Source organism: Rattus norvegicus, chromosome 1 (genome assembly GCF_021556685.1).
Source record: "Rattus norvegicus strain SHRSP/BbbUtx chromosome 1, alternate assembly SHRSP_T2T, whole genome shotgun sequence".
Lineage (NCBI taxonomy): Eukaryota > Metazoa > Chordata > Mammalia > Rodentia > Muridae > Rattus > Rattus norvegicus.
This window is the reverse complement of record NC_141534.1, coordinates 271,060,669-271,065,864: the sequence shown is the minus strand read 5'-3', so window position 1 is coordinate 271,065,864 and position 5,196 is coordinate 271,060,669. Positions and strand designations below refer to the sequence as shown.

Below are 5,196 nucleotides of genomic sequence, written 5' to 3'. Positions count from 1 at the left end.
CTTGAGGATCTCCCTCCTGAGGGAAGATTCTCGCTGAGAGTCTTACATATGGGGGCTCGTCCGGGATCGGAGATCCTCTGCCTAGAGACCACCGACCACCCACCGGGAGGTAAGCTGGCCAGCATTTGTCTTGTCCTGTCTTGTCTTGCTTTGTGACTTGTTCTGTAAATGCTTAGTTACTTGGCTTGGGTCTAGACCGTTTGTATTTGGATGGGCCAGAGAAGGAGCTGACGAGCTCAGACTTCTCCCCCGCAGCCCTGGAAGACGTTCCAAGGGTGTTTAGAGCCCGGTTTTTCGGGGCTCAGCCTGTATCGGAAGGATACATGGTTTTGGGTTGGAGGAGAGAGGAGAGAGCCGGATCCACTGAAGGATCCGGACCCTTGTCGCCTCTGTCTGAATTTTTGGTTTCAGTTTGACACCGAAGCCGCGCGGTGCGTCTGTCTGTCTGACTGTTGAAATTGTTTGTCTTCTTTGTGTCCTAATTTTCTTTGAATATCTGTGGAAATTGGTTATAGGATGCTTTGTCTTGGTCTTGTTTGTCTGGTTTGTTTTCTGTGGTATTGTCCAGTGTCTTTTTGGCTTTTGTTTCGTTTTTGAACTTTGGATAGACGACTGTGTTTAAAATCTTGGACTGACGACTGTGTTTAAAATCATGAAACTATTTGCTTTGTTTGTCAAGGAGTTTTACTTGATCCTCTTGGTGCTTAACTTGGAAATAATTTGCTTGAGAAAAATTGTTTTCTGCTAGGGAGTTTTATCTTTCTCTCTTAGCCTCCTCCCCAAGGAGAGATGCCCCTCCCTTTGCTCCCCTTGTCCAGTCTAGCTGCTGTTAACAGTTGTGTCTGAAGAACTCCAGGTTAGTGAGTGACCCTGTCTGAAGCAGGTATTAACAAGAGCCTGAAAGCTTTACCTTAGATCCTGAAGAAAAATTCTCCCTGTTGCTTAAACATTCACAGCTTCTAAGGAAGGGACAGCACAGAGTAGGACAATATAGGGGCTGAGGGTGACAAGCATGCAGGCCTGCGTGGGCAGTGGCGCAGCTCAGGCCAAGTCAGCGTAAGAGGAGTTTCAAGGTGATGAGGCCGGCCGGGGTTGATGCTTTGACAACAAGAAGATAGCGTAGAGTTAGTGGTTGTTTTATGAGACTTTTGGCCCTGAAAAAAAAATAATAATTCCAGTTGCTGCCTTCAGTGACCAGGCCTTCAACACTTGCTCACAGAAGGAGAGTGTTCATTAAGAGAAGTTCTTTAAGGGAGCCTGCCTTATCTGCTGGCCCTATTCCAAGAGAGGAGTTGATCTCCAACATTAAGTCACCTTCCCTGTTAGTCATCATTGATATGGAGAGTGCCTTTGATCCTATCCCCACAGCAGCCAGTTCCTGCCCCTGTGGTCAAAATGCCCCAGGTTGGGGGACAGAGAAGCCCCTAAAATAGTTTCAAAAAGAATCTGCAACAAACTGTGAAGAACTTTGTTTTGCCAGTCAAAATTTAGAATTCAGGCTTTGGCTGTGGCCAAGGTCAGGATTAATGTTTTCTTTTCCATGGGCCTTTAGCCCACTGAGACAGTTTGGTAAAGGGCTGCTACTGAGGTCCTGAAAGTCCCAGGTGAACTGGTTACAATTCTTTTGTCAGCCACTTGGTATCTAGCACCCAGGTCCTAACCATCTCTCCATCCTTTTGTTATTAGTTCTTAAGTCCAGAGAGATGGTCGGTAACAGATCAGCTCCCTCTGCTTGCCGTTCTGTTTCACAGACACAAAGCTTGTGCTTATTTTTACAACAGCCTTTTTGTCCCAAAAAGTCCTCCTGGTTTAGCTGTGTGACTAAATGCTATTTGTCCTCTTCAGTGGACCTCTATTCTCAAGATTCTCTTGTTTTCTCACCATCCCATTTGAGATGCTTGTTAGTAACTGTTACAGGTCTTCTTTACCACTGAGGAAAGACGGAATCCTACTGGAGGCCAGAAAGATAAATCCAGACATGGATGGAAGACCCTCACTCCTGACTGTTGACTTGAATACCCCTGAAGGTAGGGAGTGCTCCAGGTCTGCCACCAGGCTCCAAGGGTGGGTCTCCGAGGGGCTGGAAAATGCCCCACCAATCTGGCTAAGATAAGGAAAAGATATAAAGAGAGAAAGTTACAGAAATTTAAAGGGTTAAGCTAAGTTGCTGAGAGTTAGTGTAAGTTGCAGAGAAAGTACTGAGGAAGAGAAAGAGGAAAGAAGGTAAAAAGAGCAGGAAGCTAAGGAAGAAAAGAGACAAAAGGAAAAAGAAGCTAGAGAGGTAAAGAGGGATAAAAGACAGGAGAGGAATATATACTGGCCACAGTAGTTAGGGAACCTAGGAAGACAGTACCTGGCAACAGAAGAGAATTCCTAGCTAAAGATCAGTGTGCCTATCGCAAGGAAAAAGGACACTGGGTTAGGGACTGCCCCAGGAAGAACAAGAGGGGCCTCTCCAGCAGCCCGGAAGGCAAGCCTCTTGGTCCTAGAGTGCTGGCTATGTACAGAGATAGAAGGGAAGTGTGGATACGGGGGCCCAACACTCTGTGCTCCTACACCCAAATGGGCTAGTGTCCAGCAAAAGACCTTGAGTATGGGGGCTATTGACAACAAATGATACTCATGGACTACCCGAAGAACAGTGGACCTTGGCGTGGGCCGGGTATCCCACTTGCTCCTTGTGATTCCAGACTGCCCCTACGAGTCTAAACCCTGCAACCCTGCTCCCGGACCCTGACCTAGACACCCCCCTTCATGACTGTCAACAGGAGCTCACTAAAGCACAGGAGTGGCATAAAGATCTGACTGACCAGCCACCAGAGGGGGTAGATGCCATCTGGTTCATAGATGGGAGCAGCTTCTTAGAGAAGGAAAAAGATGGGCTGGGACAGCAGTGATAGATGAAAACAGAGTCATTTGGGCTCAGGCCCTACCAGAAGGCACCTGTGCTCAGAGGGTAGAGCTCGCTCCCCTCACTAAAGCCCTTGAACTGAGAAAGAGACAACATCTATGTGGACAGCACGTATGCCTTTGCTACAGCCCATCAGCAGAGGGGCCTGCTGACATCTGAGGGCAAGAAAAAAAAAAGAGATTCTGGCTCTGTTAAGGGCCCTCCATGACCCAGCCAGGCCGAGGAAGAGACTCTGCTACACCTCAACGAGAAAGAAGATCCTGCTACAATTTTTACAGGCAGAGGCCATGGTAAAACAAATGCATCAATGGACTCACTTAGGGGTAAGCAAACTCATCCAGACGTTTTCAAAAACTAAATATTATGTCACAGGTCTCAAGTATCTCGTGGAACAGATAGTGCACTGATGTATACCATGCCAAAAGGTAACTGTTTTCAGGCAAGTTGACTGTGGTAGGAGGCTCCGTGGGGAACGGCCTGGATACTACTGAGAAGTGGACTTCACAGAGATAAAACCAGGAAAATATGGTTATAAATGTCTCCTAGTGTTTATAGATATCTTTTCAGGAATAGATAGAAGCTTTCCCCACCAAACAAGAGACGGCCTCTACAATCATCAAGAAGATACTGGAAGAAATCTTCCCCCGATTTGGAATGCCCAAGGTAATCTGGTCAGACAACAGCCCTACTTTCGTTGCCAAGGTAAGCCAGGGTGTGGCCAAGTATTTAGAGGTCAATTGAAAATTACGTTGTATTTACAGACCTCAAAGTTCAGGACAAGTAGAGTAAATAAATAAAATTCTAAAAGAGACCCTGACCAAATTGACCATGGAGACTGGCACAGACTGGGTGACACTCCTTCCCTCTTGTTCTCTTCAGAGCAAGAAATACCCCTTCCAGATTCAGCCTTACCCCTTTGAGATCTTATATGGGGCCTCAGCTCCCCTGACTGTATTAGATGATGTTACTGAACCAACATGTCATAGTAATAATGATTTATACAGAAAGAAATCTGCTCACAGCTGACAGCAGCCTATGCCCCAGAGACCCCTGAGACATGTCATCAGTTCCAGGTTAGAGACTACAGCTACACTGAGCCCAGACACTCGAGCCTCGCTGGAAAGGACCGTACCTGGTGCTGCTGACCACCCTGACAGCCGTCAATTCTCAGCCCTCACCAGCAGCGTACTAGCTGTTGGGGCTGAGAGCTGGGACCTAGAGGGACACTCAGATCTTCAAAAAGCTCCCTAGACTTAAGTGACTAGGAGGTTGCTATTATGCTCACTTGAGGAGTGTGTTTTAGAAACAAGAATTTCATGTTTGCCTGTTTGCCCTGGGTTCCCTCGGAATAGGTGTAAGGATAGGCTTGATTTTTATTACAAATGATGTAACATTACATATGTTAGTACTCCTAACACTTCTTGGGACTGTGCCTCAGGGATCACAACCTATATAAGTTTAGAAGTTCTAAAAGACCTTGGTGTATAGGTTCAGATAGTGTCCAGATTAGAATCCTGATGCTAAAGACTTAATAAGACACAAAAGAGAGTTGAGAATTATTTAAGGCTATCCAGGTGCTACAAGGGCAGCACAAGGACATCTGCTGTTGCCTTACAATGCAAGGCTTATAGAGAATTCAGAACTGCCATTGACTCAGATATAAAAAGAGTAAAAAAGACTTTTTAGCTGACCTCCAAGAATACCTAACCTCCCTCTCAGAGGTAGTCCTTCAAAATAGAAGATTAGACCTGATATTCCTTAAAGAAAGAGTCTGTGTGCTACACTAAAAGAAGAATGTTGTTTCTATGCAGATCAGACAGGAATAATAAGAGATACAGACTTTCAGTCATTCAAACTTTTGTGCTGAGACAACAGTATCAGATGGTGAAAAAAAAAAAAAAACAGAGGTACCTAAAACAAGTTGAGTGGAAGATTCCACTCAAGGACAAAAAAAGAAAATGGGGGAATGAAAGACCCCCTCCCAGAAAGGGAATTGTACAAGCCCAAGGCCCTCAACTATAGAAGTAAAAAGTAAGTTTTTAGATATGTGGGACAAGCTGACCCATCATTTAGATGAAACAGACCATAAAAGAAAACAAAATGCAGAAACCAGACTAAATTATGGGCACTGCTCCATGGGCCACCTGGCAGAAAAAAGAAAAAGTCCCTGACCCCCCGGAAGCCCTGACCACCATGTACTTTTTGCTAACTCACTGTTATGATTATAGCCAAAATAGGTAACATACACGTATGCCTCATTTACTCCACCAATCACATCCCTGTAA

General features: G+C 45.5%; 1 long non-coding RNA gene across 1 annotated transcript; it reads left to right on the top strand.

The window, feature by feature from the left end:
- Positions 1–253: 253 nt before the first annotated feature.
- LOC148007950 (uncharacterized) lies at positions 254–4,832 on the top strand. Its single transcript, XR_015648341.1, has 2 exons — positions 254–3,201; positions 3,284–4,832. It is a non-coding gene; the product is annotated as an uncharacterized LOC148007950 (long non-coding RNA).
- The last annotated feature ends 364 nt before the right edge of the window (positions 4,833–5,196 follow it).